Here is a 23,753-nt window from a genome sequence, read left to right on the forward strand (position 1 = left end):
ATAGCAGGCCACTAGAGCGGTGCTAGCAGGCAAAATAGTTGTCCACCATCAGCCACTGCCAGTGGCCCACAGGAATTTTGTACATTGACTCTGGTGCTGCTGAGACGACTGACAGTCAGTCCTCGGGTCAAACAAGAGTATTAGCCAACGCAAATCTGTTTTTCAACCACTATATGAATATTTTGATTTAAAATCATGAATATATATATATATATATAATGAAAAAGAAAAGTAAACATCTTGAAAATAACGTAACATGATCGTCAATGTAATTGTTTTGTCACTGTTATGAGCGTTGCTGTCATAGATATATATATATATATATATATATATATATATAGGTATATATACACATACACACACACACATTATATACTGTATACAGTATATATATATATATCTAATATCTATATATATATCTATATATATCTATATCTCTCTATATATATACACATAAATACTGTACATACATACACACACACATTATATATATATATATATATATATATATATCTATATATCTATCTATATATATATATAGCAAATACCAGCGCAAGCAGCGAAGTACTGCCTTAAAAGTTTTATTAATAACAAAATTAAACCTTTTTAAACTGAGGGAAAATATACCAATAATTATTTGTTATGGATCTCTTTGTATGCTACGTTGTCAGTTCGGCCCTCCAGTTGTAATATGACCAAGCTGTAGCTGTGCGCTGAGCTTACTCTTGAGCATGCAACGTACAGTTGACCATGTGAACAGTAATCTTGTTTCAAATCTCACAGCTTGGATTGCTGCTGTCATAATTGGTTTGAGTTTCATGGTTTGTTTCAATTACGACAGTATTTGTAGGACTTGTGTTGAAGAGACATTCGGCATCTGTCAAGCGTTGAAAGTATACAACCAGTTTCATTGATAACTTCACATCCAGCTTTTGAGAGTTTAAACATTTCTAAACATCAAAGTGTCCACTACTGAAATCGTCACCTGTGAATCTAAGATGTTTAAGAGGCATTGGCGGTTGTCCAAAGGTGTAAAATATTTGGCCATTTCGGTACACTTGAAAGCGACAACCGAACAATTCAACAGCAGCCATCAACTCACATGCAGATGCATAGGTGAAGGACTTAAGCATTTCACTCTTTTAGTGCTCCTGTGTAGTATAATTATCTCCAGTACCGTCATCAGTCCACACCTTAAACCTGTCCCAGTCATTCAATACATAAGACACAATGTACCTCCGGATATCAAGAGTGAGCCTGATATGGCCATGCAATATGTAACACAGAGAATGGAAAAGGTAGGTGCCATCTCCAGGCATGGAAACCACTTGGTAAGTGACAGTTCTTTGATCGATGGTGATCACCTCGATAGACATGTTAATGGGGGTACGGTTGGAATGATAAAGGAAATGGTTACCTGAGCAATGTAAAGTAAGTCTAAAATACCTACACAATAACTATAATCGTAATAAATGAACAATAAAACAGCGGAGAAGCCGTGGATTAAATAAAAAGGCTGCAGTTATCAGCAGGGAGACGTGAATACCGTGGTGAAGCAAGGAAGGGAATGTAGAGACTGGAGAGACAGACGGCCTCATATAGGCAGGCAGCCAATAACGTGGGAGGTGTTGGGATGGGGGACCCAACGTCGCCTCACACGGTGACCGAGCTGCAGGCTATGGACGTATATATGTACGTAAGTAGGATTCAGTTAGCGTTGGGAACCCGTGTACCAAATTTCTTGAAGATGGGCCCATAAGTAACAAAGACCGTTGAAAAGTTCAATATGGCGGCCGACTGTGGCATTTCAAAATGAAACCTGCTTAACTTTTATAAGTAAGCTGTAAGGAATGAGCCTGCCAAATTTCAGCCTTCTACCTACACGGGAAGTTGGAGAATTACTGACGTTGGAAAGTTCAATATGGCGGCTGACAGTGGCGTCATACCACCGAAATAAGTATGTACATTGGTTTCGGTTAGCGCAGGGAAGCCGCCTACCAAATTTCCTGAAGATGGGGCCATGAATAAGAAAGTTCAACATGGCGGACATTGTTGACTGTTATGACCGTTACGCTAGAATTTCGAAATGAAACCTGCTTAACTTTTGTAAGTAAGTTGTAAGGAATGACCCTGCCAAATTTCAGCCTTCTACCTACACGGGAAGTTGGAGAATTAGTGATGTTTGGAAAATTCAGTATGGCGGTCAACAGTGGCATCATACCACCGAAATAAGTACGTACATCGGTTTTGGTTAGCGCAGGGAAGCTACCTACCAAATTTCATGAAGATGGGGTCAGCCTTCTACCTACATAGGAAGTTGGAAAATTAGTGACGTTGGAAAGTTCAATATGGCGGCCGACAGTGGCGTCATACCATCGAAATAAGTACATACATTGGTTCCTGTTAGCACAGGGAAGCCTCCTACCAAATTTCGTGAAGATGGGGCCATAAATAAGAAAGTTCAACATGGTGGACGTTGTCGACCGTTATCGACCGTTATGACCGTTACGTGTAGAATTTTGAAATGAAACCTGCTTAACTTTTGTAAGTAAGCTGTAAGGAATAAGCCTGCCAAATTTCAGCCTTCTACCTATACGGGAAGTTGGAGAATTAGTGATGAGTCATTGAGTGAGTGAGTGAGTGAGTGAGTGAGTGAGTGAGTGAGTAAGTCAGTCAGTCAGTCAGTCAGTCAGTCTGTGAGGGCTTTGCCTTTTATTAGTATAGATATATATATATATATATATACAGTGGAACCTCGGTTTACGAGTAACTTGGTTTACGAGTGTTTTGCAAGACGAGCAAAAATTTTTAATAAATTTTGACTTGATAAACGAGCGATGTCTTGCAATACGAGCAGTATGGATACACTTTGTCTGCTGAACGTCATGTGATCACAACTGAGCTGATGGTTCTTCTCTCTCTCTCTTTATCTCGCTTGCTTGCCTAGCGCATCTCTCTCTCTCCTTATCTTGCTTGCTTGCTCGCCCAGCGCGTCTCTCGGTTTACAGCTCGTCTCTCTCTCTCTCCTTATCTCGCTTGCTTGCCTAGCGCTCTCTCTGTTTACAGCGCGTCTCTCTCTCTCCTTATCTCGCTCGCCCAGCGCGTCTCTGTTTACAGCGTGTCTCTCTCTCTCCTTATCTCGCCGCCCAGCTGCTCTCTGTTTACTACAGCATTGTGACTGTGTGTGTGTGCGCTGTGAAGTGCGAGTCCCCATCTTGCTCCCCAAAACACGAAGCTGAGTCTCAGTACTTTAACACTAGCTTTATTTAGCTTGAAACAGCAACAGCGCTGTTATTTATTGCAGCGGGATCTTTATAATGTTCCTTGTATGACCCATTGACGACAGGCGCTTATAGCATGTCTGCGATCTTTTTGGATGCGCTTATACAGAGCTGGGAGACTGCGATTGCTTTGGGACACTCTTCCGCGTGTCGTCCTGTTGGATGGAATCCCACATGAGTCTTTTTGACTCAAAAGTGCAGGTTAATTTGCATTATGTATTTTACTTTATATTTTGTATTAATCATTTTTATATGAATAGTTTTGGGTTGTGGAACGAATCATCTGAGTTTCCATTATTTCTTATGGGGAAATTCGCTTTGATATACGAGTGTTTTGGATTGCGAGCACGTTTCCGAAACGAATTATGTTCGCAAACCGAGGTTCCACTGTATATATATACTGCTGAAAAAAAATAAAAAAGCATCTTTTAATCATAGTATAGCATCAAGTCAATGAAACTTCTGGGATATTGATCTGGTCAGTTAAGTGACAGAGGGGGTTGTTAATCAGTTTCAGCTGCTTTGGTGTTAATGAAATTACACTAGAGGGGCAACAATGAGATGACCCCCAAAAAAGGAATGGTTTAACAGGCAGAAGCCACTGATATTTTTCCCTCCTCATCTTTTCTGACTAAGTTTTTTCATTAGTTTTGCATTTAACTACGGTCAGTGTCACTACTGGTAGCATGAGGCAAAACTTGAACCCTACAGAGGTTGCACAGGTAGTCCAACTTCTCCAGGATGGCATATCAATATGTGCCACTGCCAGAAGGTTTACTGTGTCACTCACCACAGTCTCAAGAGCATGGAGGAGATTCCAGGAACAAGCAGTTACTCTAGGAGAGCTGGACAGGGTCGTAGAAGGTCCTTAACCCATCAGCAGGACCGACATCTGCTCCTTTGGGCAAGGAGGAACAGGATGAGCACTGCCAGAGCCCTACAAAATGACCTCCATCAGGCCACTGGTATGAATGTCTCTGACCAAACAATCAGAAACAAACTTGGCGAGAGTATGCAGGCAGTTCCTGGAGGATGAAGGAACTGATACCACTGACTGGCCCCGAAACTCGCCTGACCTAAATCAAATAGAAAACCTTTGGGACATTATGTTTCAGTCCATCCAATGGCACCAGGTTGCACCTCAGACTGTCTAGGAGCTCAGTGATGTCCTGGTCCACATCTGGGAGGAGATTCCCCCAGGACACCTTCTGTCGTCTCATCAGTAGCATACTCCCACATTGTCAGGCATGCATACAAGCATGTGGAGGCCATACAAACTAATAAGTACGATTTGAAGTTGCTGCAATGAAATTTTTGCAAAATGGACTAGCCTACCACATCATTTTTTCACTCTGATTTTCGGGGTGTCTTTGAATTCAGCCCTCTGTAGGTTGATTAATTTTCATTTCCATCATTTCATTTCTAACACATTACCCAGTTCATATCATGATTTTTTTTCCCATTGAGATCTGATGTGTTTTTAAAATGTTCCTTTATTTTTTTTTAACAGTTGTTTAATATATATAACATTTCAAAAATTATTTTGTCACAGAACTATTATAGTATTGATTGTTTTTTGCTTGCTGGCCCTTCTTGGTGATGGGGACCATAAAGCATGACTTACATATTTAAACAAAATATGTACTGCTGTAATGCACTGCTGGATGGACAAATGTTTACTTCACTACATCATCTGTCTGTTCATTAAATACTGATATGAAGTTTATTGGAAAAAAAGTTTTTGTTTTTTGAAAGAATAAATAGAGTTATGCAGAGCACATACAGTAGAGTATACTGAGCAAAAACAAATGCCTTCAGAATGAGGAGTGCTATTCCCTATGAATGTCTGAATGGAGTGGGTAAGTGTTAAAAGCATGACTACTAAAATGTATAAATCAGTGTGTTATTATAGTGATTACATAATTATTTTATCTTTTTATGTTTGTCCTGAGAATAGATGTATCAAGTTACTTACAACACTACGTGTTCTGCCTCAAATGAATAATTATTAAAGTGACAAGTTAGAAGGTTTTGTGATGCTGTCTTTGTTATGCACTCCCGAGGTAAAAAAATTAGAAGTTAAAAATATTACACATTAACCATTTAGCCCTTAACAGTAAAACAGACAAGACATCTTACTTTTATTAAATTTTGGATGTCACAGGGCTACTGGTAAGGTATCATAGTCTTCATTACTTGATGAAAGTGCAATTTTTAGCATAAAATCATACATCACAGGTTATCTATTGCTATGAGATTTGGAAATATTTTATGTCTCACACCTCTCTTCCTTGTGCTTTCTGGTTCTCTCTTCAAGCTGGATAAGTTTTTTGCCCAAAGCAAGTAGTCAGGAGCCTTCTCATATGAAGCTGAAAAACAGCACCAAAAATAGTTTTGCTATTTGTGTGAGCTACCAAAATTGGTAAAAAGTGCACAACGTTATGTAGTACTTTCCCTGAATGTTAATGTGCAGATGTGAATTGCTATCTCTGTTCTGTAGACAACAAGGCAAAAATAACTGAAAATAGCCCACTTATAATTGCATATATTATTTCACTATGAATTATGCTTATTTTATTACTTCAATGGTTGCTTCAATTGTTTGGTGAGACACACTCACTGAAATAGTGCTGTGTCCACGGTCTACTTCTTCATGCCCCAGCCGTCACTGCTGCAGATGCCACTTGTGGAGCTCCTTTTATGCCAGCTTCAGTAGCAAGTGAAGAGCTGTCATTCCTGCCTCATAGTACCAGGGTCTGCATGAATTTTACAAGTCCTTCCCATGTATTTAAGGATTGATTGTTATTTGTACAAAGTACAGTAAAACTTTTATGTGCTCTGTTGAGTGTTCTTGTCTTTCTTCTTCATTCGACAAATATGCTGCTTACTTTAGCAACCAAACTTTTTCGATGTACAGTATCTTAAGCAGGAAGCACCACCCACCTCAGTGATTTGTCATTTAATCTTTGGCACCGTCAAATGGAACAATCTATAGCTGAAAGAGATCTTTTGTGATGCAAGCTTCTGAAATATTTGGTTGGTTGTGAGCATAAAGAGGAGTTTCTAGTCTATTTCACTTAACATTTTCAGTGGCCAATTTTTGCTGATCAGTAGCCCAATTTAGGCCCCCTTCTTGCTGTTAAACATAAACAAATTGATTTGTTCTTATCAATTTAAAACAAATATATTAACACACCCTACAGGGGGAACTTGAGTAGGCCTAAATTGCATAGCTGTGTCATTAATATTCTAAGCAATTTACCAAAATGTGGGCCAATTTTGTCTTTAGCTATTTTTCAGTGCATGAGTCTGCTTGTTTATTAATTAATTAATTAATGAACATTTTGTCTGTTGACCTTTCAACTAATAAATGCTGCCAATGGACCATCAGATTGATACCACCTGTAACAGTGGTCAGCTACCCAGCAGAAGACCGATGGTAACTCGCTGGTTGATTAATATTAGTATTCTAGCATGATGAGCTGCTAAATACTGAGAGGCCAGTCACGAGCATGCCAACAGTGTACCACATGCTAAAAGTTCATTATTCCTGAGATGGAAATTCATTCATTGTGAAAAAAGTTAATTCTACACAGTATTCACTACCATTCTTATTAAACTACATCTTTCTATTAAATAGAGATCACACACATCAGCCTGAGGAGTTTTTTTATGGGGTTTGTTTCTGATTTTTGGTGACACAGTTGATGACTTAATTCAGAAAACCACCACCTGGAAGAGGAAGAATAGTGATGTCATGGCCATACCCTCATACTTTTGGCCTGAATCAGATATACGAGGTGAGACACAAAAATAACCAGATTGGTAAAAAAATATTTATCGATGAATATGTGACCTTCTATATACTCTCCCTCCCGATCTCTACAGCACTCGATACATATCTGCCATTGATTGAAACAGTGCTGGAAGGCTTCTTGCTTGAGGTTCTTCTACAGGCTTGCCGTTTCTGTCTTCACTTCCTCCACTGAAGAAAAATGTGTTCCCTTCAGGTCACTTTTGATTTTCGGGAACAAGTAAAAATCACTGGGAGCTAAATCAGGCAAATAAGGAGGATTATCGAGGACAGGAATGTTTTTGTCATTCAAAAATTACGAAATTTGATGTTGATTCGCTGTTCGATTTTCTTCACCCGACATTATCACGGCAACTCGTGTAGTGATAGTTTGCAAATACTGACTGGGCTATTCATAGGATACACCTAGCCAGTCGGTGGTTTGAGAGGGTATGTAGGAGGGGATATAGTTCTATTGTTCATATCCAGCCGACCTCCAGATGGTTTTCCAGGAAAGTCCCAAGCCCAGTTTAGTTACTTTTGTGTCTCACCTCATATAATCCACCATTACAGGAAAGAAAATGGCCATCATTTTGACCATTTGAGATTGGAAGATTCTCTCCTAAATATAGTCTTACTTTTCATTGGTAAAAAATAGGGTCTCAACAACTCTTTATCTTCTGTTGTTTATTCATTGACAATGACTAATTGCTGATGGTGCAAATGATCATTAATAACACATAATTTTTACATTTATATATTTTGCTTATCTGTGCTTGTATCCAAAGCACCTTACAATAGAGGTCAACATGATCGAGTAAACATCAGTCTGGGAAACTGTTTGGGAACAAGTGTTACAGGACAAGGGTACAAAATTGACCATCACAAGTGAAGAGTTCAGAACAAAATACAAGCTAGTTACAATTCCTAGATTACAGCTAATGTCAATTTGACAGAAATTCATCAAACAAGAGAGTCTTCAAATGCTTCTTCAACACATTGAGGGAGTCAGCATTTCTAATAGAAATGGGAAGCTCCTTCTGCAGGCCAGTGCTGTATGTTTTGAAAAAAATCAGATCAAAAGATAGAGCGCTTTTGAGAACATACTGTACAGTATATAGAACATTTGTAATTTACAAATTACATAATTCAGTTTATGTAAGAAGGCCAAACTTTTTTGATATTAATTCACCATATTTTGGACACAGTAAGAAGATCCTAATTTATCATCAGCCTGAATTTCAAAATATTTTTGACTTCCTCAACCTATTCTTCATTTATATGAGTTAGGTGGGATGACTTTCCTTTGTCCTGTTAAAGTCAATGACAGTCTCTTTAATTCTCCTCACATTTACCTTGAGAAAGTGTTCTGTGCACAATTTAATAAAATGATGTGTTGACCTTAAATTTCCTAAGATCAAGGCTGTATTATGAACAAATTTAAAATTGTTGAAAGGGCAATGGTGTTTGACAAACGTTGTATATAAAATCTTCAATACTGGAGAGAGTGCTGCCTTCCAGGAAAATCGATAATTGCTCATAAACTCCAGATCACAACAATTATAGTCACTTGTAAAGAAGGGTTCTTTATATTCAACAGTTCATTCAAATATATCTTTCTTGAGAACAGTACAAATTAAATTAATGAGAATATAAAATTTAATGATGTTAAATTTTATAAATGTTAAAACGTTTTGTACATTATGTAAGTCATTATTTTGAAAAAAATATCAAAAATAAAATTTCTTCAGGATTTATTGTTTTAATGTTTTGACATGACTTCTTAAAGAAAAGCACAGACCATAAGCCAGGAACAAAGGTACCCTCATACCCTTCCAAATAATCACTGCATAAAGCTGTATGTTTTATTTACCATACTTACAGTATTTTCTGCTTGTTTATCACTCAAGCTGTAATAGTTACTATCATAGGCTGTAATGCAATCAGCTTATTTACATCATTATAATTAACTTTTCTCTAACTCAGAAGCAGAATGATTTTCAGATGTCCAATTATTCTGTGTAGCCAGCCGATGACTATTACATTTTTTTTGGCTGTGATTTATCAAAGCAAGATAATTACAGCTACATTTTGTAATTCAGTCTGCTTTTTCACATGTAATTGTTATTTTTTTTTTCTCTCACTGAAGACAAAATAATTTCATTTGTTAAAAATGTATGATCATTTCATACAGCCAGCTGACCTGCAGCTGTATCTTTTGCTAGGCAGTAGGCACCTGCCCCTCTGCACCTAAACAATGTGTATTCTGGAATTCAGCAATAAAACAGCAAATGTGGGAGACGTGAGGTGGTGAGATGCAGTGGAAATGAAATGACACATGAGTGGCACATAAAAGAGTCACTGCTGTGAATTGCCACTTCTTTGTGGCTATTAAAGAATGCTATTTTTAATGAAAAGAAAAATGATCTAAAATTATTCATAGCAAATAACAAGACTAATTAAAGAAATATGTTTTTGCTATTACTTATTTACTTTGTGGTGGCTGAGGTTTATAATGCCAGAGTAAACAATAACATCTTTTAAAACTGTTTATTATTACTATTATTATTTTTTAATGATGCTTGGTTAAGTCCATGTAAATTCAAAGCCTTGGAAAGACATATTTCACCAACATTTGCAAAACAGACAATGTAAACCTTGGCAACATAACAGAATGCAGGTTATTATTAAGGCAGAAAACTATGAGCCTAAAGGAAATGAATTAATTGTCACACTCTGAAGCCTCACCCAGGAAAGTGGTAATAGTGTTAGCGGTAAGACCATATGTTCACATTTTTTAATTATTTAAAAATACTTTCACATTCATATTAATAATGCTCCTGTTTAATAATCTTGATAAAAGATCATAAAAAAAAGAAAAATTACAAGCAACTATGAATGTGGTGTAATGCATTTTAGAAAATATCATTTGCAGAGGACTATGCATAATAATAACACATTTAATTTATATATAGTAGCACCTGTCCCATGCTCAAGGAGCTTATTGTCCCACTAGATATTTTCAGATTGTGCTCACTGGAAGGATGAATGATTCACAAAAATATGTAAGCAACATTTTCCTAACAAAATTGTTTTTACTGTTGTACAATGTCTTTATAATTTTTCTGAACTAAGCATTATAACATTATTGTTTAACATGTCATTCATGTTTTCAAACATTATGTTATGTTTTTATCTTTTTTTGTCATGCATTTCTACTAATTAACTGTTTGACTATTTTCTGAATGTGTGTTAATTTTTGTTGTTCACTAGTGTCATTGAAATAGACCAAATATTTAGTTATGTACAAAAAAGTCAATCTGTTTTTTCATTTATTACTAGAGACACAATGGAATGTCTAATTTTTGAACGACTATTTAAACACATAAGAGACCAGCTCTATCATGTTATGAAAATTCTAAACGAATACCTTGCATCACATATTTCCATTATAAGCAGGCAATATGGTGTAGTGGATTTTAAAAACTTACATTTCCAATGCATTTTCTGTCTCTGCCTCACAGTGTGTCTCTAAGCAGCCATCTTAAGCTCTCTGTGCTTAAAAGAAATCTGTAACAGCTTCTAATATATCCTCTTTTTTAAGTCTCCTTGAATAAACATAATGTATTATCCAAATATATGATAATAGTATTTAATATTTAGACTCTGATAAACCAGAGAATGTACATTGAATTGCAATGTCTACATGGGATTCAAAGTTTTTGAATGAAATGTTATTCATAATAAAAGCTCAACCATCAACATACAAAAGTGAATATGCAACTTTTATCTGCTATTATTAATTACCAAAGTTGTCTTGTCTTGCATTGAACTTTTGAAATTGACTTCTATTTCCAACTTGCAGGTATGTTTGAAACTGCCATGGTTTATCTTTAACAGTGATCTTAAAGCCATATAAATAAACACCATACTAAGAAATGTTATCAATATTTAATGAAATTGCTTTATTTCTAACCAATGTTAAAACAGACAATGCTAGGTTACACAATAAATAAATCATAACAAATTATTTGCAACCCCAAATCAGAAAAAGTTGTGATGGTGTGGAAAATGCAAATTTGTTAATTAATTTGTTGATATAAATCCATTCCTGCATTTCAAGCCTGCAATACATTCCAAAAAATGGTGGGACGATAAAGCATTCACCACTTTACAACATCACCTTTCCTTCTTACAACATTTAAAAGATGTTTTGGCACTGAGGATACCAAGCGATGTAACATTTCTAGTGTTATTTCATGCCATTCTTCCTGCAAATTCGTCTTAAGGTGTGCAACAGCACCGGGTTGTCGTTGTCACATTTTTCGTTTCAAAATTCTCCAAACATTCTCTATTACGGACGGGTCAGGTTTACTTCTGGCAGGTCAGTCCAGTTTCCATACCCTCCTCTTCCACAGCCATTTGCCTTTGTAATGTGCGCAGAATGTGGTTTTGTCTTGTTGAAAAACGCATGAATATACCTGGAAAAGGTGTTGTCTTGAAGGCACCATATTTTCCTGTAAAGTCTCAATGTACTTTTTTGCATTAATACTGTCATCACAGAAGTATAAATTACTTTTGCCAAGGTCACTGATACAACACCATACCATTGGCACACCCTGGCTATTGGACTTGATAACTGTCTGGATGATCACTTTCATTTTTGGTCTGGAGAACACTGTGTACATTTCTTCTAAAAAACATCTGGAATACTGATTCATCTGAACACAATACATGTTTCCACTATGTTATGGTCTATCCCAGATGACTCCAAGCCCAGAGAAGTCGATGCTTCTTTTGGACATGGTTAACATTAACTTCTTTTTAACACAGTAAAGTTTTAAGTGGCTTTTGTGAATGTAACTCTGTATTGGAGAGCTTGACAAAGGTTTGCCAAAGTAATCCCATGCCCATGTGGTTATATCAGCTATTGATGTGTAAGTTGATGCAGTGCTGTCTGATGGTTTGGAAATCACGTGTGTTCAGTTTAGGCTTGTGCCCTTGCCTCTTATTCAGTGAAATTCCACCAGATTCTTTGAATTATTTAATGATATTATGCACTGTAGATGGAGAAATATGCAAATTCCTTCCGATCTTTCATTGGGGAACATTGTTTTTAAACATTTCAAATATTTTCTCATACGTTTATTTATTAACTGCTGATTGTTGCTCCTCAAAGTCTCAGCCTTTTGTGGACACTGCCTCTGTACCAAATCATGATTAAAATAATCTGTTCACATCACCTGTTGGAAATCACATTATTATTTTATGTTATCACTGACCTATTTTGCCCCATCCCAACCTTTTTTTGGAATGTGTTGTGGGCCTGCAATGCAGGAATGGATGTATATTAACAAATGAACAGACAAAACATGAAATATCTTGGGTTCATACTATCTGCAATGAAATAAAGGTCAAAGTAAATTTAAGAAGCTCAAGTTTTTTCTTTTTTATTTGCATTTTCCATACCATCACAACATTTTCTGATTTGGGGTTGTAAAATAAAATAGGCAGGTAATATTTATGTTATTGTTTGTATTGTATTGCTGAAGGGACAATGAGAGTATTACTTAAAGGAAAATAATGTTGTTACCTAAAAATATGAATTGAGCATTTTTATACATCCATCCAATTTTTAAAAATTGTTTAATCCAAGTCTAGGGTCATAGTTCCCTGGAGCTTGTCACAAAAGTACTAAGTACAATACATGTAATTTTGCTGTACTTTGTTGATATACAGAGTCTGTACATGGATGCTAACCTCAGACTTGTTTGGAGGATTAGATTTAGAGCTATGTGCATCTTGTTGTTTCTGGATAAAAGCAAATAGCTTTTATCTTTTAGCTTTTTTAGCTAATAAAAACATTGTTTTTGGTGGCCACTAAAGTGCTGGGCAGTACGTTTTGTAGCTTTTCTCATCTTTTCAAAAAGAAGACTTTTTTTGGTGTTTTTTCAGATGGTCAGGAGCAAAGCACACTGCAAGTGAAGGTTGTGTATCTAGCTCACCAGCAAATGCGGGTGAAGTGGCACCTTTATATTTGGTAATAGTAAATAAGTGTGTGAATTTCCCAGGGAGGTACTGTAGTTAGTAAAGACTTAGGAAAGAATACTAGTTAGGTCAGGTGCACTGAACACAAGCCAACAAGCCTTTACACTAGAAAGAAGGGGAGCACATTTAACGGGAGGCATTTAAATAGCTACTGTACTGATAGTTGTGTTAGATTAAAAAGGAGGAAAGATGGGAAAAAATAAAGAAAAAAGAAATCATAAAAGAGACCATGACCTAGGTTACTGGTGAGTTGTGATATCATCTTTACAGCACTCATGGGGTCATATGATACAGTGTAGACCAGGTTTGTCTTATTTATTTAATGCCCAATTATGTCATTTATTAACCTAAAATATATGGGTCACTAGCGACCCTGAATGTGGTAGATTGTCAGTATTTTTACATGCTCATTTTATGTGCTGCTTTTGTATAGCACTTGAACAAAGCATGTTTTTTTTCAGTTATTTCTTTGTGTCTATATATGTTCATAGTTTATCTTTTAGGTAATGAGCACTCACGAGATTTTACCTGAGTACACTACCACTGTGAAAACCTTTTGAGTTAATAAAGCTATTGAGTTAATAAACTTATTGCAATAATCATAACCTGCATGTCTTTTTCCATATGAACAACTGTGAACCTACTTTGCCACATGTGATTGGGAGGCAGCTAAAGGGCCTAAATAATGGTAGTTCCATGCCAGACCAGGGGGTGGTAAGGTGCACTGACTTTCTCTCTCAGTCCTCTGCAGACCATTCACAGAAAACCCACGTGGTTACGCCTCCAATGGTGATGCCACTTCTGGTCTCGATGACGGCACTTCCGAATCCAATGCCAATGATGATGTCACTTCTGGTATCAGCATTTAAAGCTGCTATCTTTGCTCATCTAGATAATTCTGTTTTGGACTTGGACCTGAACACTACTCAGCTGAAAATAACCCATTTGCAGCCACGGCACAAAATACGGGTGGTTGCCCCAAACCTTTTTGATGTCTCTGGTCTCCTCTTATGACAATATAGTATATATATTGTCACAGTCGGCTGGGGGTGGAACCCAGCGGGACACCCGAGGGGACCGGAGGAGGGCAGGTGCCTCCTCCCGACCATGAGGGGGCAACCGCCTTGGTTTTGTTGGTGGCCTCAGGTAGGGGGCTTGGAAGCCCAACCCTGTAGGGGCCCGTGGCCACCGCCAGGCGGCGCCCCGGTGCCTGAAGAACCTTGGACCTCAGTACTTCCGCCACACCAGGAAGTGCTGGGGGGAAGAAGAATGGAGACACCCGGAGGGCTTCGAGGCGCAGCGGCACTTCCGCCACACGGGGGCGTGTCCAAGGAGGAGTGCCGGGAAGCAGCTGGAGCCCATCTGGGGTGGTATAAAAGGGGCCGCCTCCTTACATTCGAGAGCGGAAGTCAGGTGGAAGAAGGACGGAGCTGGAGAGAGGACTGGAGGCGGCCAGAAGAAGAGGCACAAAGGACTGTGAGGCCTGGACTTTTGGGGAATCGGTGCTGCAGGCACTGGGACGTGCACTGACTTTGAACTCTAAATATTGTACAGAATAAACGTGTGTGTGGTGAAACAACGATGTCTGTCTGTCTGTGTCCGGGTCCCGTTCCACAATATATATATATATTGTAAAAGATGCAACAACAAACAGCATAAAGGTTTGGGGGTTCAATAAATCAAAACTTGTGTCAAATATAAACAAAACAGTTCATATGCGCGACGCCGTTCTGAGGCGTCGGCGGCCATTTTATAGTGGAGGAGCCGGAAGTGGAGGAATGCTGGGAAGGAACCGTGAGGGAGGATTGGACTGCTGACATCAGGAAAGATGGCAGAGGAAGGGCGGAAGTGGACGTACTGTGGGAAGGCTATGATGGCGGAGCGTCTCTTTTCCTGGAAGACAAAGGAGAAAGGTTAGTACCCCGTCACTCCCTGCCGGCGAACGTCTTTCGAAGCGGGTTAAGATCCGTCCGTGGTCTCCTACTCGCGCATGCGTGACAATATATATATATGCTGAGTCTCTAAAGACCCAACGCATGTAGTAGTGTCTGTTGAAATGTATACAAGATTTAAACTCAATTTTTATTTTTATTTAATATGTCCATTTTAAAGGAATTAACAGTCACACAAACACATTTTAATCATTTTATGAAGTTAATACAAGTTTCCTGTGATGTTAGACTTTTTTTGGAAGTTTGCTTTGATGTGGCATGCTTTTAAGTGGCCTAAAGATCTGCTAGTCCAACCATTTTCAGGACCTTAGAGCTGGACAGCGACATTGATAACTCTGGTGTGATAGGCAATGATATGGTGGCCCGAGGGCTCTTCTTAAAACCAGTCCCCAAAAAGAGTGAAGTAATTAAAATGGGTGACTCAGTTATTAAGAGGATTAGGATTCAGGTGTTCTCCAAGGACAGACAGTCTTGTACAGTGTGATGTCTTCCAGCTGCACAGGTGTGAAATTCACAGGGATGAATGGATAAGCTTCTGGGCAGAGTAAAGTTGGATCCAGTTGCCACTGTCCAGAACAAATGATATGAGTAAGGGAAGGCAGCTACATTTAGTGAGATGGTGATAATCTGAGGAGCAGAACTCTCAAGGTGGCCCTTGAAGTTCTGCCAGTGCTGCATGCCATTCCAGGTAATGCTGAGAAACTTATAAGGTTTAAACATGTATGATAGATGGACATGGGTTTGTGGGACATTACTGTTCTTTGAATACTTTTAACAATGCCAACTCAACTAAATTAGGGTTTAGTTCAATATTTAATTACAATATTAATAATTACAATTATAATGTTTATCATATGGAAACCTACAGGGTACTGCATTTGTTGACTACTTGGGTATACTAAAAATCTTAAGCAGTCTACTTGAGCTGTAATAAAACATTAATACTGTAATGTAAAAATGGGACTGATTACAATAGATTAGTTAGCCTCATAAAGGTACCATTGGCCACTAGAGATACTGTGGGTAGGACTCACAAGAATACTATGGAAAATAGCCAGTTTGGCACTCCCCAGTCACACTCTGTGGTATACATAACCTCTACTGGCACTACAGGAAGTTCCTCAAAGCACCAGTAGGTCTTTGAATGATGACTGGGTAAACCACAAGTACTTATGAAGGGTTAACCAGAAGTGTTTCTGGAATTGTAGTTAAATGCTTCTTTCAACAGTACACTGAGCGCTTGAAGTTGAGAAGTATTATTTGGTGAAGACTCTGTTGGCTGGAGGAAGAAAGGCAGGATAGAGGTCATTTGAGAGAAGGACAAATCTATAAAGTGAACAGAGGAAGAGGGCAGTGGACAATTGGACTAGCCACCCCGTATGTAGTCAAATGTTCTGTGTGTGTATAGTTTCATCATAGTTAGTGGCATTTATGCTTCCTTATCATAACTGGCTTGTTGGTACACTTGACATAAATCAGAATACTTGTTCTGTTTGTTGCCATGTAATCCAATAAAATATATACCGGTATACTAATTTCTCTTGTTTTCTGCTTCCTCAAAAAGCCATGCATGAAAGATATGCATGAACAAAGTGAACAAAATCCTTATACTCTGGGCATAAGGTAATTAAATTTGTTGTTTCTTTATCATGCCTATCAGTGATTTAGTAATGCATATCATTGTGTGGTCCAAAATAGGAGCTGGATATCCACAGCTACAAGGAACCCTGCACAGTTATTACCATGATTACTGAGGATTTTTTCATTTTTCAGCTATGAAGGTATGAGCAATGGGATGGCATACTAACAGAGTATCTTGTAAGATTAGTTGAAATAGGTTTAATACATAAGACAAATTTGCATCTTAGGCTATAAAAAGAGAGGAATCTGCGGTGGGCTGGCGCCCTGCCCAGGGTTTGTTTCCTGCCTTGCGCCCTGTGTTGGCTGGGATTGGCTCTGCAGACCCCCGTGACCCTGTAGTTAGGATATAGCGGATGGATAATGGATGAATGGAAAAGAGAGGGATTGAGTTATTGTCTTTTGTTGCTGAAAACTATATAGGTCAATTTATCTCTTACTCTCTCTCTCTTTCTCCAGCACAGGAAAATGATTGGTCAAAAGTAATTTGGAAAATGTGAATTTGTTTAACATAAAAAAAAACTTCATACATCCAGTTTCTTTAGACAAAAAAGCATAGCACAAGCAATGTTACTGTCACTGGCAGTGTGTCTGTAAAAGCCACTCTCGTCCATGTTTAAATAGGGTAAGTATTAGAAGAACAGGTTGAATCACATTATTTGTCTCCACACGTCTCAGACATCAATATCACTGTTTGGGTTCTCCATTAAGCCAAAATGTATCCACAACATCTTTACTACCATAAAGAGTGAGTTTGTAACAGTCTACATATCTGAAATTTAGTGACGGGCGGATTTAGTTCTTGAAGGAGCCAAAATATATTGAATATAACTGTGATGTGGAAGAAATAGTCCTACACCCTATACTGTAAATATATTATTCAGCTACCCTACTGTATATAACCTTTTTTTTAATAAATAAATATAAAGGTTAGAATTATATATTCAGTACTGATTATTAACACCGTTAACAGACTTCACATGCAGCATTATCAATATAAATAGTTAAATTTATAACATTTTGTAAAGAGCAAAAATTTCTAGGGACAATTTTTGAGAATTCTGTCAAGCCCAGCAAAAAACAACATAAATGTATAAACCTTATTTAAGCACTGTACTCAGAGCCAAGGGCCAGTGCTCTAAAAGCTGCCTGAAGCAGGACACATTTTTGCGCCAACCTCAAACACATTATCTCCTCCCCCAAAATACACTTAATTAAGCATGAAATGATATGCTAAATCTCCATATGATATACTTTGCAACACAGTACAATAAAGAGTAGTTATAACAAGTTACTTATTGCATGACTAAGGCTGCACTGTTGGACAGCGCTAGCCTCTTGTACCAATATAGCATGAGAATCAAGACGATGAATTAGCATCAACAGCAAGACATACAATAAAATGAACGTTAAAAATGGCTGGTGTCTCTGTAGCAGTTTCCTCAACCATTGGGTTGTTACAATATATTCATAAAAAATGTGAAACAATGAAAAAAGAGCTGCAAAACAATAAAAAACACATAATAGGCATTAAAGAGATAAAAATGTATAATATATAGTTAAATGTGAAACGAGATTCAGCTGTATTGCTACTCCCAACCACATCTCTAAATATTTTGGCAGTCTCAGACTTTGTCCAGCAAGGTATACTATTCTTGATAAATTACAGTCAGGCTTCAGAACAAATCACAGCACAGAAACTGCACTCGTTAAAGTAGTAAATGACTTGCGGGTAAATGCAGACAGAGGCCATTTATCTGTTCTCATCCTCTTAGATCTGAGTGCTGCATTTGACACCATTGATCACAATATTCTTAGAAATCGCCTTAGTCAATGGGTGGGCCTCTCTGGCAGTGTCTTAAATTGGTTTGAATCCTACCTGGCAGGTAGAAAATTGTTTGAGTTGTGGTAATCAAATCTCAAAGACACATAATATTCTATATGGTGTTCCACAAGGCTCTATCCTGGGTCCGCTGTTATTCTCAATCTACATGCTTCCGTTAGGTCAGATTATCTCAGGTTACAACGTGAGTTACCACAGCTATGCTGATGACACACAGCTGTACTTATCAATAGCACCTGATAACTTCGATTCTTTCGATACACTAACACAATGTCTTACTTGTATTTCTGAATGGATGAATAGTAATTTTCTCAAACTAAATAAAGAGAAAACTGAAATTTTAGTAATTGAAAATAATGGATTCAATGAGGTTATCAGAAATAAACTTGATGCATTAGGATTAAAAGTTAAGACGGAAGTAAAAAATTTAGGGGTAACTGTTGACTGTAATCTGAATTTTAAATCGCATATTTATCAGACCACTAGGACAGCATTTTTTCACTTAAGAAACATAGCAAAAGTTAGACCTCTTATATCATTGAAAGATGCTGAGAAATTAATTCACGCGTTTGTTTTCAGTCGACTAGATTACTGTAACGCACTCCTCTCAGGACTACCCAAAAAAGACATAAACCACTTGCAACGAGTGCAGAATGCAGCTGCTAGAATCCTAACTGGGAAAAGAAAATCCGAACACATTTCTCCAGCTTTGATGTCACTACACTGGTTGCCTGTGTCATTCAGGATTGACTTTAAAATACTGATTATAGTTTATAAAGCCTTAAATAATCTCGCTCCATTTTATATATCGGAATGCCTGACACGTTATATTCCAAATCGTAACCTTAGATTTTCAAATGAGTGTCTCTTTATAATTCCAAAAGCTAAACTTAAAAGAAATGGTGAGGCGGCCTTCTGCTGTTATGCACCTAAAATCTGGAATAGCCTGCTAATAGGAATTCGCCAGGCAAATACAGTAGAGCACTTTAAAACACTGCTGAAAACACATTACTTTAACATGGCCTTTTTATAACTTCACTTTAACTTAATACTGATACTCTGTATGTTCAATTCATCATCATAACTATTCACAGTTGCTCCAAAATCCGTACTGACCCCAACTCTCTCTTCTGTTTATTTTTCCGGTTTCTTTGTGGTGACGGCCAGTGCCACCACCACCTACACAAAGCATCATGATGCACCAACATTGATGGACTGAAAGCCAGAAGTCTACGTGACCATCATCATCAGGTCCTTCCATGAAAACCCTAAATACAAAGAGGACTGTTTGATTTATGTTAGGTAGATTGCCCAAAGGGGACTGGGCGGTCTCTTGGTCTGGAACCCCTACAGATTTTATTTTTTTTCTCCAGCTTTTGGAGGGTTTTTTTTTGTTTTTTCTGCCCACCCTGGCCATCGGACCTTACTTATTCTATGTTAATTGATGTTGACTTATGTTTATTTTTTATTGTGTCTTCTATTTTTCTATTCTTCATTTTGTAAAGCACTTTGAGATACATTTTTTGTATGAAAATGTGCTATATAAATAAATGTTGATTGATTGATTGATTGATTGATTGAAGGTAAAAGGCACCTGTCCCTTCTAGCTATACACATACAGCATAAACTTAACAACAACAACAACAACATTTATTTATATAGCACATTTTCATACAAACAGTAGCTCAAAGTGCTTTACATATTAAAGAATAGAAAAATGAAAGACATAATTATAAAAAATAAATCAACATTAACATCGAATAAGAGTAAGGTTCAATGGCCAGGGGACAGAAAAAACAAAAAAACTCCAGACGGCTGGAGAAAAAATAAAATCTGTAGGGATTCCAGACCATGATACCGCCCAGTCCCATCTGGGCATTCTACCTAACATAAATGAAACAGTCCTCTTTGGATTTAGGATTCTCACGGAAGGGCTTGATGATGATGATGGTCACGTAGACTTCTTCCTTTTAATCCGTCCATCATTGTTGGAGCATCATGAAGCTTTGAGTAGGTGGAGGTGGCGCAGGCCACCACCACAAAGAAACCGGAAAAAGAAACAGAAAAGAGAGTAGGGGTCAGTACCGATTTTAGAGCCACCATGAATAGTTGTTATGATGAATTGAACATACAGAGTATCAGGATTAAGTTAAATTACGATTAAAATGAAGTTATAAAAAGACCATGTTAAAGTAATGTGTTTTCAGCAGTGTTTTAAAGTGCTCTACTGTATCAGCCTGGCGAATTCCTATTGGCAGGCTATTCCAGATTTTAGGTGCATAACAGCAGAAGGCCGCCTCACCACTTCTTTTAAGTTTTGTTCTTGGAATTCTAAGGAGACACTCATTTGAGGATCTGAGGTTACGATTTGGAATATAAGGTGTCAGACATTCCGATATATAAGATGGGGCGAGATTATTTAAGGCTTTAAGACTGGTGTGATGTGTTCTGATTTTCTTTTCCTAGTTAGGATTCTAGCAGCTGCATTCTGCACTAGTTGCAAACGATTTATATCTTTTTTGGGTAGTCCTGAGAGGAGTGCGTTACAGTAATCTAGTCGACTGAAAACAAACGCGTGAACTAATTTCTCAGCATCTTTCAGTGATATAAGAGGTCTAACTTTACTTATGTTTCTTAAGTGAAAAAATGCTGTCCTAATGATCTGATTAATATGTGATTTAAAATTCAGATTACAGTCAACAATCACCCCTAAGCTTTTTACCTCCGTCTTGACTTTTAATCCTAATGTATCCAGTTTATTTCTAATAGCCTCATTGTATCCATTATTGCTGATCACTAAAATTTCAGTTTTCTCTTTATTTAACTTGAGAAAATTACTATTCATCCATTCTGAGATACTAGTCAGACATTGTGTTAGTGAATCAATAGAATCAGGGTCATCAGGTGCTATTGATAAGTACAGCTGTGTGTCATCAGCATAGCTGTGGTAGCTCACGTTGTGCCCTGAGATAATCTGACCTAACGGAAGCATGTAGATTGAGAATAACAGCGGACCCAGGATAGAGCCTTGTGGAACACCATATTGGATATCATGTGTCTTCGAGTTGTAATTCCCACAACTAACAAAATATTTTCTCCCTGTCAGGTAGGATTCAAACCAATTTAAGACACTGCCAGAGAGGCCCACCCATTGACTAAGGCGATTTCTAAGAATGTTGTGATCAATGGTGTCAAATGCAGCACTCAGATCTAAGAGGATGAGAACAGATAAATGGCCTCTGTCTGCATTTACCCGCAAGTCATTTACTACTTTAACGAGTGCAGTTTCTGTGCTGTGATTTGTTCTAAAACCTGACTGAAATTTATCAAGAATAGCATGTTTATTTAGGTGGTCATTTAACTGCATAATGACTGCCTTCTCTAGAACTTTACTTAAGAAGGGCAGGTTAGAGATGGGTCTAAAATTTTCAAGAGCCGAGGGGTCAAGTTTATGTTTCTTAAGTAGGGGTTTAACTACAGCAGTCTTAAGACAGTCTGGGAATTTACTATGTCAAGAACATTATCAGTTAGCACGCCTGATACTTCTTTGAAAAACCTTGTTGGTATCGGGTCAAGGACGCAGGTGGAGGGTTTTAATTGAGATATTATTTTTGTAAATCAGGTAAATCTATCCTAGTGAAAGAGTTTAATTTGTTTATAACAGGATGTTGGGGTTTAGGGGATCCTTAGTGTTGGGGAGATATACTATGTTATTTCTAATATCATTAATTTTTGATTGAAAATACAGCGACAGCCTCACAGGTTTCACTGGAAGCACTTAGGAGGCATTCCTTTGAGCTACCTGGGTTTAGTAGGTGATCAATTGTTGAAAATAAGACTCTAGGATTACTAGCATTGTTATTTATAATCTTGGAAAAATAGCAGCGTCTCTCAAGACGGACAGTGTTATTGTATTCTGTTATTTTGACTTTTAATATTTCGTGGTGGATAGTAAGTTTAGTCTTCCTCCATTGACGCTCAGCTCTACGGCATGTTCTCTTTAAATCAGACACTCTTTGGGTCTTCCATGGTATACCAATGCTAGAAGATTTTTTCACTGTCTTTTCAGGTGCAACTATGTCAACAGCAGCTCTCACTTTAGAATTAAATCTTTCCACCTTACTATTTACATTGTCCTCGCTATTATAGCTGGCACTATAAACGGACTGATTGCTTAAAATGTTTGTAAGTTTTAAAGCTGCTGCCGAATCAAAGAAGCGTTTTTAACAATATGCTTCTCATGAGTGTTTTTATCATTATTTCTATATTAAAAAGTAGAAGAAAATGGTCTGATAGACCAATATCAATGATCTGTTTTATATCAACTTTCAGTCCTTTAGTAATCACTAAGTCTAATGTATGACCTGCTTTATGTGTAGGCTGATTTATGAGTTGTCTCAAATCAAAAGAATCCAGGAGGTTCATAAATTCTTTTACTTTTAGATCACACTGATTATCTATATGAAAATTAAAGTCGCCAACTATTAGGAGTGTGTCATAATTAGTAATTAAAATTGACATTAAGTCAGAGAATTCCTCAAAAAATGACGCGTTATATTTAGGAGGTCTATACACGGATAGTACTAGAACTTGAGAATCTCCATGAATAACAACGGCGAGATACTCAAAGGACTTGAACTTACCAAAACTGACATCTTTACATTTTAATCGCTCGAGTAAATGTTAGCCAATCCGCCCCCTTTTCCCTGGCGGTTTGCATGAGTAAAACTGTAATCCGGAGGCAGATTCGATTAAAACTGACGCGCATCTGAATTCAGCCATGTTTCATTTAGTGCAATAAGATCTATTTTTTATCACTAATAAGATCGTTGATAAAAACGTTTTGTTAGTTAAAGCTCTGACATTTAATAGTGCCATATTTAATGTTTCGAGGTGCAGAGATGAGTACTATGTGCGTTATTGTTATTTGGAATAGGAACTAAATTATTATTATTAGCGCTCTGTGTATATTTTTGTTTAATCTGTGATCTGTTTTATAGTTTTAATACATTGTTCCTCTAAAATAGTGATTTTAATTAGATTATTGGAGTTTATGCCGTATTTCCTAGGTTTTCTACGTGCATTGAGATTGCTTATTACAGTATTAATGGTGTGAACTTTAACGGAAGACTCTATTAAACATTCATCATGTCCTGGCACAGCAGTATTATTTCGGAAGGGGTTAAGAGCAGAGATAG

At 37.5% G+C, this 23,753-nt stretch overlaps 1 pseudogene; it reads left to right on the forward strand.

Moving 5' to 3' along the window:
- Positions 1–23,753, forward strand: part of LOC120532073 — a 50,060-nt pseudogene that overhangs the window by 22,050 nt on the left and 4,257 nt on the right.

This window comes from Polypterus senegalus, chromosome 7 (assembly GCF_016835505.1).
Source record: "Polypterus senegalus isolate Bchr_013 chromosome 7, ASM1683550v1, whole genome shotgun sequence".
Taxonomy (NCBI): Eukaryota; Metazoa; Chordata; class Cladistia; order Polypteriformes; family Polypteridae; genus Polypterus; species Polypterus senegalus.